The following is a 14,307-nucleotide window of genomic DNA, read 5'->3' as shown; positions in this document are numbered from 1 at the left end:
GATTTTATTTATTTGACAGAGAGATAGCAAGAGAGGGAACACAAGCAGAGGGAGTGGGAGAGGGAGAAGCAGGCTTCTCGCCGAGCAGGGAGCCAGAGCAGGACCCTGGGATCATGACCTGAGCTGAAGGCAGATGCTTAACGACTGAGCCACCCAGGCACCCCATCAAGACCTTTTATTGAGAACACCTTTTATTGAGAACACCGACATTCAGTACCCTCCTCCTATGCCTTACTCAACCTGCCCTTGTTTTGTCGTCTTCCCATTTCACCTTCTTTTCTTCATTTAGTCAAATCATCGTAGCCCTTAAAAGACCCAGCCTAAGTACCATCTTTTCCTTGAAGTCATTTATGATCTCAGGGAATTCTTTGAACTACTGCTATCACTTTGGCCACATGCAATTTATTTTCTGATTACAATTTTTTACTAATGATGATCTTTATTTTATTTAACTCTTTAAAAACAGTTTTTAAAAAATTATGATCATTGCAGAAAATTTAGAAAATAAAAATCGCTTGAGGGGCATATGGCTGGCTCAGTTGGTGGAACATGAAGCTCTTGATCTTGCGGTTTTAAGTTCAAACCCCTCACTGGGCGGAGTGCTTACTTAAAAATAGTATCTTTAAAAAATTCACTTGTAATCTTGCTACCATTATTAAAATGTTGATGTATTACAAGTGTTGTTCAATGTGAATGGTATATACATACGTATTTTAAAATACAGTATATACATTTTTGCATCCGGCTTTTAATTTTTGCTGTTATACAGTTATTTTTATGGGCTCCTGGCTCCCAATCCCTTCTATTCAGAATCTTAAGACCCCAGCTACTGCTTCAAAACTCAGCTGTTACTCTCTATCCTCTCTACTTATGGCTTTTACTCCCTTATGAGTCTTGCTGTCTGGTGTCCACTGCTTGCCTTCTCAACGTGCCTTTAAATCATTATTCAATTAACCTCAACCCCTTTCACCTTGTACAGCTTAAGAAGAGCTTTTGTTTATTTAGCTAGCTATTTTTTAAGATTTTTTTTAAGATTTTAATTTATTTATTTATTTGACAGAGAGACGCAGCGAGAGAGGGAACACAAGGAGGGGGCGTGGGAGAGGAAGAAGGAGACTTCCCGTGGAGCAGGGAGCCCGATGCGGGGCTCGATCCCAGGACCCCGGGATCATGACCTGATCTGAAGGCAGACGCTTAACGACTGAGCCACCCAGGCGCCCCATAATATTTTTTGAAAATAAGATTTTTTTAAAGTAATCTCTATGCTGAACGTGGGGCTCGAACTCATGACTCCAAGATTAAGAGTCACATGCTCTACCAACTAGCCAGTCAGGTCCCCCTGAAAATAAAATTTTTAAAAAATTTTTCATTTATTTATTTGACAGAGAAAGACAGTGAGAGAGGGAACACAAGCAGGGGGGAGTGGGAGAGGAAGCAGGCTTCCTGCAGAGCAGGGAGCCTGATGCGGGGCTCGATCCTAAGACCCTGGGATCATGACCTGAGCCGAAGGCACACACTTAATGACTGAGCCACCCAGGTGCCCCTGAAAATAAAATTTTTGATGACTATATAATATTCTGTCCTGTGAATATATCGGATATACTTAATCTTTCCCATAGTGCTGAACAGTTAGGTTGTTTCTGGTTTTCACTATTCTAAACACTGAGATGAACAGCCTTCTAAGTTGCCTGAGTCTCAGATAAAAATTCTTTGTATTCCTAAAAGTAAAATTACTAGATCGACAATGGCAGACTCTTAATATTTGCCAAGACCTCCCAGAGGGTTTTATTACATTAAAAAAGAAGAGCAAGGGTTTTGAACTTATATTTTGCTTTCTAGGAAATGCAGGAAAAACTATATTGTATGCCAGAAATACTTAGATGAAATACTTCCTCTTAAGAGATAGTCTCATGTAATGCATTTAGTGCATTTTAGAAATTAAGGTGGTGAGAAAGATTACAAAACAGTGGTTGTGTTCTGAATGGGAGGAATGCACAGGAGACAGAACTGAATTATAAAGAATTATTACACACTTAAGTATGAGGAAAAATTGACAGGGATATTAAACTATGAAAATTCATTCCTTATGTATAATCTTTATGTGCATAATTAAATTTTCTGCAGTTGAATCTTCAGTACATTATTTGGTATTTTTTCAAATATGAATTCATTAGACCGTTGCCATTTTGTTATCTACATAAGATTTCCCTTGTTTAATATGCCAGATGTTAATTAGCCATTTCCCTTCAAACTGTTGTTAGATAATATACTATGAATACCTTTGTGTGCTCATTTTTATTCTCCAGGTCATACCATCGAAAGATATTCCCCAAAGTAGTTGTTAACTAACAGATATGAAGAATCTTATAGCTTGCCTTATATACTGCAAGATAATGTACTCCACTGATGTGTTATTAACTTTGCACATTTGTCTTGCTGCTTCTACCTCTCCTTAGAAAGACAATGTCTTTTCATTTTCAATATTCCCCACAGGGTAGTGGAGGTAGAAATGGCTCAGAGGTGAGCACAGAGTAAAAGCTCAATAAATATTAATGGCTTAATCCTCATGTACCTGTAGGTTTGACTTTCCTCTTCTCCACACTTTTCTCTCATTTCTTCTCTCTCTTCATTTCTTTTTCAGTATCTATTTCATTATCTTAAATTGGCAATTTCAGGTAAATTGACAACTTCAGGTTAAGTCATTTTGAACAGTGGTGTCTCTTCGTGTCCCTTAAATTTATTTCTCAGTAAGTGTCCCATTCTGGAACCTTCCTTGCCCAACTGCTGACTGAGGAAGCCGAATTCAAGGGGATGCCCCAGAGCTCACACCTAGGTTGCTCCTCGGAAAGAAAACGTTTTCTTGAAGAATTTCTACACCAGTTAATTTGCGCTGATTTTGAAGATGACGGAATTGGCGCGCATCTCTGCCAAACAATTTGACACTGTGTGAGTCGCAGAAATGCAGTGGCGGAGGACCGACGCCCGTGGAATATTTTGGCATCTCACAGAATCGTGGTAAACACTCGCTATACCCTCCCCGGCCGCGACGGTGAGGACAGGTGCGAAGCCTGCCTCGGGAGGAAGCTGCTACTGTCTACGCAGAGCCACATGCAGGCCGGGGAAAGCATCCCCTGACGCCGACGGGAAGCCCGGGCGCAGCGTGCCCCTCAGGCGGGCTCCCGCAGCCAGGAGACAGTCGCCGAGCGGAGCTGCACCCCCAGGACTCCGAAGGCGTGTGGCGGGGGTGGCGGGGGGTGGCGGGGCGGCGTCACCAGTGACGTAGCCGCTCAACCGGACCGCCACCCCCGCCACCCCCGCCGCCGCCGCGGCCCCCACCGAACCCGTGGGCGGGGGTCCGGGGGTGAGCGAAAAGATGGCCGCTCCGGCTCGGGCTGGTGAGTGTGCGTGACGGGCGCGCGGCTGCGGCTGTTGGCCGAAGGGGGTCTCTGCAGGAGCGGAGGTCCAACTGGAGCCCCCGGGCCGGGAGGAACCTGGCGGCGTTTTCCCGCCGCGCAGGACGCAGGGGGGGGATCCCTGAGGGAGGGAGAGGGGGGCTGCGGACAGACGGAGGGGAGCGAGCTCAGGGGCGCGAGGAGGAAGCGGTGGCAGCGGCGGCGGGTCCAGCGAATTTAGAATTGGCGCGTCTGGGAAGTTTCGGTGGGTTGTGCTATGCCCTGGCCGGCGTCCTGGTGGCCAGCCACCTCGTGAGTGCCCAGAGATGCTGCGAGGAGCCGCGTCCCTGTGGCCAGGGTCATCGCGTAGCCACCCCGCGCTGGGCAGGAGGGGGACGAGTTGGGAGAAGGGGTGAAACAGCAAGACTTTCTGGGATGCGGAGGGGGGAGATGTGCCCTGACCGGCGTTCGGGAGCGTTGAGGAGATGTGATTGCGAAGCTGATGCGCGCTGGGGCGCTCTGCAGAGCTGGTACTGTCGAGATAAAAACCGCATCCTACCCCTGCTCTGACTGCCGCCAAGTGATGCTCCAAGCTCCCTGGGAGGCTTTGCAAAGGCAGTTTCTAGTCCTCCGTTTGCGAGGAATGGCTTGCCTTCCCTCCATCGATCGGGTCCCAGCGTTGCCAGCACCTTGCTGCCACTTGGAGACACTTAGGATTTTTGAATACCAGCTTCCTAAACCATCCCCGCTGGCCTTCGGGGGAGGAATGCTAATAGGCTAAACTCGTTTTGAGGCATAAGAAATGTGTCAGCATTCGAAGAAAAAAAATGCTCAGGTTTAAGAGGTGGTAGGACACCCTCCTCCTGCCCCGACCCCCAATTAAAAAGAAACTTTAACGTGGTAATTGTTTCAAGCAAGTTTGAGCTGTTGTAAATGCTACTGGTAACAGGGTAATTTCTTGCAGTTTTAATTTTGGAAGTAAATAGCCTCGCCAGTCTTAGGAGAGTCGCTTTGTCCTTAAGCCCTCCCAGTTTTCCCCACTCTTAAACTCTAATGGTCATATCTTGCAAGTAACGGGGATTGTGAAATTAGCATGGAAATAGGACCTTCAGGCCCTGCACTTGAATTCCTTATTATCTGTGAAGTAGCTTCCTGTGGGGGAAAAAGTAGGGGGGTTGGTAACATTGGGCCTGGAATTCCATTTTGAGTTGTCCTTAAAACCAGTATTCAGTGTAAACAAGGAAAGAGAATTGGCTATTCACTGTGATCAAATTCAGAAAGCCAAACATGAGTTAAGCCATGTTTATAGAATATTTCATAATCTCAGTGAGATTCAATATTTAGTTGTCTTGAAAGAGAGGAAAACTTCGTATTTTCAGAACCTTAATCTTTTTATCCTTAATTTAGCATCTTGGGATTTGAAAGAGATTTTTATTTTTATTTAATTTCCCCCACCCCACCCCCAGAATTTAAAGAGATTTTTAACGTTTTGGCTTGTTTAGCTTCTCTCCTCCCTGCTCTGATGTCTCTAACTTTTTGTACTAGCCATTAATTTTGCAATGGTTGGCAGATTTTTCAGTCTAGGATTTTTCATTGTAGATTATCCATATTGAAATTTAGAGATAATTCTAATATTGAACAAAGAGTTCACTGCATACATTATAGAAAGTTGAATTTTTTTGGCTGTTTTGATTGAATATTTATCTTGTTTTTCTTCCAAAATATTAATTGTCCCAGATTTTTTAGCTTAAAAACATTTAAGTGGTAAGTGAATCTGTATTGAGTATACTACACAATGATACACTTTTTGGGATACTTAAAATGGAAAGTCTGTTGAAGATTTGGGTTAAATATTTGACATATATTGTTTCTACTTGTCTTTACCCTTCTTTCTCATTTTTCATTTTCTACTACAGAAAGAAAGGAATAAGTTATCACATAAATTCTCTAGCTCCATGTACTTTTCCTCCATAACCCTTTTCCTCCACGTACTGGAAACTTATTGAGTATTATAGCATTGGTGGTACATAAGAGGATTTTCTGCTCCTTGGGTTGTTTAAGGGCAGAGTGTGATTGTATTTTGTTTGTATCCCTAGTACCTGACTATCTGCTTAACATGGAGGAAAACCCCTGGTAAATGTTTGTTGAATTGTGTTTTTGAATGATACAGAGATACAGAGAAAGGCAACATATTGGCTTCTTGGTGGCCAAAAAAGGCTTCTTTGAAGTTTTTCTCCTTCCTGTAATGTTAGGCAGAACAAACATGGTTGCCAGATTCTATTGGAGTTGTCTGGATGAGGGAGGTTAGAGGGAGACTAGGGCACAGGTTTAAGAGTCTAATCAAGGTGGAAAATGCGGGCCCAGTCATTATTTGGATTCAGTAATGGGGGATAGTTTTGCCATTAGGCCCAACGTAAATAGGTGACAAGTAACTAAAATATAAGAGGATTTTATAATACTGGCTTTCTGGCAATGATTAAGATTTTTTTTTTTTTTAAATTTATTTATTTGACAGAGAGAGAGATAGTGAGAGAGGGAACACAAGCAGGGGGAGTGGGAGAGGGAGAAGCAGGCCTCCCGCAGAGCAGAGAGCCCGATGCGATGCGGGGCCCGATCCCAGGACCCTGGGATCATGACCTGAGCCGAAGGCAGACGCTTAACGACTGAGCCACCCAGGCGCCCCAATGATTAAGATTATTGAAGTACATTGGTTTTTCACAGCACTGTCAGATACCATAAAACTTTATTATAAAGAATTAATTTTTAGTGGAGTTCTACATAACATAGGAAAAGCTAATTTATACTTGTTAGGCCAAGTCATGAATGTGCTAGAATGATAGTCTAGGCATTTTACACAAAGTATTTGAACGCCGTTTTCTAGACCCATATCAGAATGCTCAATCTTTTTGTGAACATTTCCCCATTGTTATGAAGTTAGCAGTAGATTGATGTGTAAGTATGGTGGCATGACACTAATGATAAATATTTTGGAACAAAATTGCCCATGACTGAAACACTTAAAAGTAGTGATGGGTAAGGAAATCAAATAACCTGGTGGCAGAACTTGCTTTCTAGGAGCTTTTTCTTAGAACATCATCAACTAGATTCAATTTCTGTGCTGCTGGGGAGGCAATGTTAGAGACATGAAGAAGGTCCACGGTAAAAGGGTATCTTTTTTGTTTAATGAGGAGTTTCAAGCGAAATCAGGGTAATTATAGATTCTAGATTTCTAGAGGAAGAAAGAATAACCAGGGCCTTTCTGGGGATAAAGGAAAGGAAATACATTATGATTGACAAGAAGAGATGCCAAAGCACATAATAGGCATAATAACATACCTAAGAGGGAGAAGGGAGTTCATTGTGTTCATTTAATAACTTCTTCCTTCAAAATTTTGAACCCCTTTGTACCAGGCACTATGCTTGATCCTCGGCATTTTGCAAACGTCTCTTAAGAGCACAGGGTACTAATGAAATAAATGGAAATTTGGAAACTGCTCATAAGGACTGTAATAGTAATTAGGGTTTGCCCTAATTACTATGGAAAAAGTTATTTTTATTCTTATTCAAATACATGCAAAGATTGTGGTGGCTAGTCATTCTTAAGACCTACTTCCTATTGAAATTGCCATTTTCTCTTATCTTTTATTATGGAAAATAATAAATCTTCCTACTTTTAATAGCTTTTAGAGGATCTGTTTAGGTTATTTGGTACTGTTGAAAGAAAATTAAGTTTTGTGGGCCGCCTTGGTGGCTCAGTCACAAGCAGCCGACTCTTGATTTTGGCTCAACTCATGATCTCTGGGTGAAATCAGCCCTGCGTGGGGCTCCAGCTCAGTGCGGAGTCTGCTTGGATTTCTCTCTCCCTCTCCCTCTGTCCTTCCCCACCTCAAATAAATAAATAAATAAACAAATAAATCTTTAAAAAAGAAAAAGTTAAGTTTTTTTTGTAAAAATTATCTTTGTTAAAATTCAACATATGCCAACTCTTTAATATCCATCCTTCTAGGAGGTTCTCTAATGAGATAAAGATGATTATTGTAACACAATTTTATTTAAAAATTTATTTATTTATTTATTTTTAAGATTTATTTTAGAGAGAAAGCACACACACACTGGGGGGGAGAGACAGAGGGGGAGAGAGTCTTAAACAGACTCCACGCTGAGCACAGAGCCCAAGGTGGAGCTGGATTCCACCATCCAGAGACGACCTGAACTGAAACCAAGAGCCCCTCACTCAACTCGCTGCGCCACCCACGCACCCCTAAATATTTATTCTTTATGCCCAGTGGTTCATATGTTTTTTTCTTTAATGGAAGTAGAATGTATTTAAGTATTTATATAAAATGTGCACACCCATTTCCTATGAAACAGTAGTAAATATCCCGGTTATGAAAGTTTTTAAAAAATTAAACATTCCCAATGTGGTCATCTGTGTATAAAAACATTTTAACAAAAGATGTGTGGGAAGTGGTTGGTCATAGATGGGAGTAAGAAAGTATATATTATATTGTGCCACAATTTGAAGGCTCTTATAGGCCATTTTAAGGAGTTTAGATTGATTTTTGTGGTCTTTCAAGACTATTAAACAATTTTTTTAAAATGTGTAAAACTGTGCTATGAGACACACTAGAAACTATATAAAATGCAAATGTCAATGATTATTTGACTACGTATGAGCTATGAAAAGGGAGAAGCTTCTTAATAAAGTATAACATTATTTTAGCTCCTATTCAGATTTTAAAAGATTATTTTTAGGAGTATATATTAGCCAGATCCCACATTCTGTGTTACTTTTTTAAATAGTAATTAGTTAGGCTATTTTTGTGTGTTTATTTTTCTGGTAACTGCCTGTCTTTCATAAAAACATATTTTTTAAAGCAAAGAATCTGAAAATTGTGCTACTAATTGCAATGACTAGAGGATTGAGATGACTTTTATGTGACTGATCTTTAGTAACTGACCTCCTGTTGGAATTTCCAAAGCTTGTAACAATATTGTACCTTTCCATGTTTTCTTTCTGTCTTAAGATGAAATAGGTGGAAAGGGAGTGGTCACCTGAAAAGATGATTTTGTTGAGGGTAACAAATTTATAGTGGAATGTTAATTTTTTAAAAACATTTTATTTATTTATTAGAGAGAAAGCATAAGCAGGGAGTGGTGGGGAGGAGGGGCAGAGGGAGAGGAAGAAGCAGAATCCCCACTGAGCAGGGAGCCAGACATGGGGCTCTATCTCAGGGACCTGGGATCGTGACCTGAGCTGAAGGCAGATGCTCAACCTACTGAGCCACCCAGGTGCCCCGGAATGTTAATTTTTGAAGAAAAAATTAGCTATCCTTCTAAGTTTTCAGTGATTTTTGTAGCTCTTAGTAATATTTGTATTTGGAGCACAGATATTTATTTAAAGGGTCACTACATACCCTACTAAAACTTAAAATAATCTTTTTTAACTCTTTTGTGTGTTTATTTTATTATTTTTCTAGAGATTTTATTTTGGGGGTGTCTGGGTGGCTCAGTCAGTTAAACCTCTGACTCTTGATATCAGCTCAGGTCTTCATCTCAGGGTTGTGAGTTCAAGCCCCATGTTGGACTTCACACTGGGTTTGGAGCCTAGTACTACTTTTTTTAAGTAATCTCTATACCCAGCATGGGGCTTGAACTCACAACCCGAGATCAAGAGTTGTACACTCCACCAACTGAGCTAGCCACATGCCCCTGTTTATTTTTTTATTTTTATTTTTTTAAAGATTTTATTTTTAAGTAATCTCTACTCCCAACATGGGGCTCAAATTCACGACACCACGATCAAGAGTTGAATTCTCTAGGGGCTCCTGGGTGGCTCAGCTCAGTGGGTTAAGCCTCCTGACTCTTGATTTCAGCTCAAGTAATGATCTCAGAGTTGTGAGATAGAGCCCTGTGTGTTGGGCTCCCCGCTGTGTGTGGAGCCTGCTTAAGATTCTCTCTCTCCCTGTCTCCCTCTGCTCCTCCCTGTCCCCCCCCCACCCAAAAAAGCTGAATGCTCTATTAAGAGTTGCATGCTGGGGATGCCTGGGTGGCTCAGTTGGTTAAGTGTCTGTCTTCAGCTCAGGTCGTGATCCCAAGATCCTGGGATCGAGTCCCCCATTGGGTTCCTTGCTCGATGGGGAACCTACTTCTCCCTCTGCCTGCAGCTCCCCCTGCTTGTGCTCTCTCTCTCTGACAAATAAATAAATAAATAAATTTTTTTTTAAAGATTTTTATTTATTTATTTGACAGAGAGAGACACAGCCAGAGAGGGAGCACAAGCAGGGGGAGTGGAGAGGGAGAAGCAGGCTTCCCGCAGAGCAGGGAGCCCGACGCGGGGCTCGATCCCAGGACCCTGAGATCATGACCTGAGCCAAAGGCAGATGCTTAACGACTGAGCCACTCGGGCACCCCTAAATAAATAAAATCTTAAAAAAAAAAAAAAGTTGCCTGCTGTACCACCTAAGCCAGTCGGGTGCCTAAAACAATCTGAATCAGGGGTGGGGAAGTATGTCTCAGTTTACTTTTGTATAAAATCTTTTTGGGGTATCTGAAAGCACACAGAATGGGACAAGACATGTGGTAGGCTGTGGTTAAGGATGGAGAAAGTAGGATGATGATATTACAAAATATCAGGAAACTGCCTTGACTGACCCTGAGGGAAAAATGGCCACTTGGTTGAGGATGGGGGGCAGTTTTAGTGATCCATGACTTCCTATGTTTTTTTTTTTCTCTTTCTCTCTTTCTTTCTTTCAAGTATAATTCCTTTTTTTTTTTTAAAGATTTTATTTATTTATTTGACAGAGAGAGACACAGCTAGAGAGGGAACACAAGCCAGGGGGAGTGGGAGAGGGAGAAGCAGGCCTCCCGTCAAGCAGGAGCCCAATGAGGGGCTCGATCGCAGGACCCTGGGATCATGACCTGAGCCGAAGGCAGATGCCCAACGACTGAGCCACCCAGGCGCCCCATAATTCCTTTTTTTTTTTTTTTTAATTTCATTCATTCATTTGTCAGAGAGAGAGTATGGGCACAAGCACGGGGAGTGGCAGGCAGAGGGAGAAGCAGGCTCCCCCCGGAGCAAGGAACCTGATGCAGGACTCGAACCCAGGAGCCCGGGATCGTGACCCAAGCAGACTGAGCCACCCGGATGTCCCTAGACTTCCTATTTTTTTTTTTTTAAGATTTTATTGATTTATTTGAGAGAGAGAGCACAAGCAGGGCGACGGGCAGAGGGAGAAGCAGATTCCCCACTGGGCAGGGAGCCTGATGCGGGGCTCCATTCTAGGACCTTGGGATCATGACCTGAGCAGAAGGCCGACGTTTAACCAACTGAATCACTCAGGCACCCCAATCATATAGGTTTTCTAGCCATGTTGTTTCAGGCTACCAAATTCTTGGCACAATCAATTTGTATTAAATGCAGGTCTTGCTTCAGTTCTCTTTATGACATTTGAATAAGTGGTTAAGAATAGGAGATATTGTCCCTCCCTGGCTATAGGGAACCTACCCAACAGTTCAGTGGGTATGAACTGGATGAATATACAAACACAAGGATTCACATTTGGTACAACCCAAGTTCTTTAGGAAGTTAGAGAAGAGATTTGTTTATTTAAGGTAATGTCTGGGGGCGCCTGGGTGGCTTAGTAGGTTAAGCGTCTGCCTTTGGCTCAGGTCATGATCCCAGGGTCCTGGGATGGAGCCCTGCATTGGGATCCCTGGCTCAGCAGGGAGCCTGCTTCTCCCTCTGCCTCTTCCTGCTGCTCCTCCTGCTTGTGCTCTCTCTCTGTCAAATAAATAAAATCTTAAAAAAAAAAATAAGTAATGTCCATACCCAACATGGGGCTCAAACTCACGAGCCTGAGATGAAGAGTCGCATGCTCTATGAGTGAGCCAGCCAGGCACCTCAGAAATCTACTGTTTTATTGGACTATGGGGAACAGAGGATTTTTTTAAAAATTTTATTTATTTGAGAGAGAGAGCACATACTACGAGCTGTGGGGGGGTGGGCAGAGGGAGAGGGAGAAGCAGATTCCCCAGTGCAAAGGGAGGAGGGAGCCCAACGTGGGGCTTGATCCTGGGACTCTAGGATCATGACCTGAGCCCAAAGCAGATATTGAATCAACTGAGCGACCCAGGTGCCCGTGGGGAACAGAGGATTTTAAGTTAAAGGCTCAAAGCAAACTTGAAGATTGATTTGCCAGGATAGTACCGTAGAGGAGAGTGAGAGTCTGGATGATTGGAGACCAGTTTGGAGGTTACTGCTGTACCTCAGGAATGATATAATAAAGTCTATAATAAGAATGATAACTGCAAATGAAAAGACTTGGGGAGGGATGACCTTATATACATAGGTGACAAATTGAATGTTTGAGTGGAAAAGATGGAAGGGAGGAGTTAAAAAAAAAAAACCACCTAGCCTGGGTACTTGAACGATACTATATTATCTTTAATAAGAGGATATTGGGAAAGAAACTAACTCTGTGAAGGCAAGATGTAAGCTGAGTTTGTAGTGTGCCTGAGACTGGTTCAGAAAGGTTTGGTGGTCAGCTATCTAGATCTGATCATTGAAACTCTGCCAATAGGATGAGCTATTGAAATAGATGTCAGAAAGGTATTACTACATGCTTAAAGCCTGTTGTATGTTGTATTGTATGTTGCAAAGGGCTATAATTTGAGTAAATGAAAATTAATTTCAGATAGTCTTCACTGGGTGGTAAGTATAAACAATTTTGTGCTGTTGAACTGTAACAAGTTAAATATTTTACCCATGAGATTTGATTTTTTGTGTGATGTAAATTTTTAACTAAAAATACTATATTTAATAAGATCAAATGTTTTATTTCTCTTCTAGTCATTTTAGCTTTCTATTCCATAACTGCTTTAATAATTAACTATATGTTAACCCTATGTAAAATAATCAGCTTTCAGTAAGTCAAATACAATTATTTTCTTAAATTTTAGAGATTTGCTGCAAGGAATTTTACACTTGATCTTAGCCAAAAGGCCGAGAAGCAATTGCTACAGGGAATTTTAAAAATAAAAATGCCTAGTTATAGGGCATGAAAAGTTTAAATAGTTTAAATGGTTTTCTTTGAACCAATTAAAAATTTTGTCTTTAAGCAGTGAAGAATGACAAAGCTTTCAGAATATTTATAAATCCATCTGTCTTTAAAATAAAGATAGCATCCTTGGTTTTAAAAAAGCATTTCATGGATATTAATTGGAATTTAAGTGTGAAACATTTTTTAAATGTATGAGAAAATGATAGTATAGATCATTTTAATCCTTATATATAGATTTCATTCAAAACATCATGACTATTTGTGTGTTGCTATTATATATAGGCACAGGTAATATTTTATCAGATTCTATATGGAGGATGCAGAAGTATTGTTATCTCTCTTTAAAGTGAATATACTGCTAAAAATTACATAACCAACCTGCAAGCTAAACAGTCAATACATTTCTCCTCAGTGGATTAGCAAATGAAAAGAAGTGCTCTTAACCCAGTGGAGGAAAATAGGAAGTGTCAAGAAAATACTCCCATCCCCCTTTTCTTTTCCTCCAAGCTTTTAGATCTTTGTGTGATGAGGCCCCCTTGGGGATACCTTACTAAGTGTCTTTGAGCTTTGGCTCTAGGCAGCAGAGCAAACTGGAAATCTCAGGTGGCAGCAGCCTGGTTTGCTGGCTCTTGCTTACTTCCCTGTCCTTCTCTTGGTCGTCTGCCCTCTCCTAGTTTCTTTCATAAGTAGACAGGGTAAGTGGGCCCCCTGCTCTAAAATCTTAATCTCCTGATCTGTCATTCCACCACTGCAGTTTCACTTCTTTGTGGGTTTTTGTTTGTTTGTTTTTGTTTTTAAAAATTTATTTTTAAGTAATCTCCACATCCAACATGCCACTCGAACTCACAACCCTGAGATCAAGAGTCTCATGCTCTACCAACTGAGCTAGGCAGGCTGAAACCCTGGTTTCACTTCTTTGGATTTTTTAAAGAAGATTTTATCTTTGAGATAAATCCTTTTAAAATGCAAATACTCTGGGAGAGATCAGACCTTAGTTCTTAATTATCAGCTTAATTATCAGCTAGCACCCCTGGCTAAAAGTGATAAAACTAGAAGGAAAGAAGGAAAGTAGTAGTAGTAGTAGTAGTAGTAGTAGTAGTAGTAGTAGTAGTAGTGGTAGTAATAGTAGTAGTAGTGGTAGTAGTAGTGGTGGTGGTGGTGGTAGTAGTGGTGGTAGTAGTAGTAGTAGTAGTAGTTGTAGTGGTAGTAGTAGTAGTAGTAGTTGTAGTGGTAGTAGTAGTAATAGTAGTAGTAGTGGTGGTGGTGGTGGTGGTGGTAGTAGTAGTAATAGTAGTAGTCGTGGTAGTAGTAGTAGTAGTCGTATTGTCCACTAACATGTACTGAGAGCCACATAATTGTCAGGGTTTATTCTAGGTGCTTAATAAATACAAATTTCTCTAATTCCCTCAACAACCCTATTAGTTTTCTTACCATTGTTTTTTTAAAGATAAGAAAACTGAGGTGAGTGGAGCATAAATAATTTGTCTAGGTCACATAGTAAATACAGCCAAGTGTTAAACTCAGGCTTTTGGATTCCAGAGTGTGCTTTCTAACCATTTTGTTGTGATACTTCTCTGCTGCAATATTGCCTCCCCGAGAGATGGCATCTGATCAACATTTCACCCTTTTCATGATGTTTTGTTGAATGGAATCATGCTGTTTAATTATAGGCCACTTCCGGTTGAAGGGCTGTGAGGACCTAACAATCATCTAAATAGATTTTTAGTAATAACTGGGAATGTATTTGCAGAATATAGAGAAGGGAACAAAGAGGCTATATTTAGCACATACATAGCTAACTTATCCACTAGTATGTATATATTCCTACTTAAAACTTATACGAATAACATCTC

The 14,307-nt window shown here is 41.2% G+C and overlaps 1 protein-coding gene across 1 annotated transcript in view; it reads left to right on the top strand.

Annotated features, from left to right (window-relative positions):
- The first annotated feature begins 3,324 nt into the window (after positions 1–3,324).
- Positions 3,325–14,307, top strand: part of USP44 (ubiquitin specific peptidase 44) — a 33,055-nt gene continuing 22,072 nt past the window's right edge. Inside the window, exon 1 of the mRNA XM_032416857.1 lies at positions 3,325–3,395. The gene's annotated coding sequence lies outside the window, so the exon portion shown is untranslated. The remainder of the gene's footprint in view (positions 3,396–14,307) is intronic.

Source organism: Phoca vitulina, unplaced genomic scaffold, assembly GCF_004348235.1.
Source record: "Phoca vitulina isolate PV1807 unplaced genomic scaffold, GSC_HSeal_1.0 scaffold19, whole genome shotgun sequence".
Taxonomy (NCBI): Eukaryota; Metazoa; Chordata; class Mammalia; order Carnivora; family Phocidae; genus Phoca; species Phoca vitulina.
Note: the sequence above shows the minus strand (reverse complement) of the source record. Positions and strands in the feature narration are given on the sequence as shown.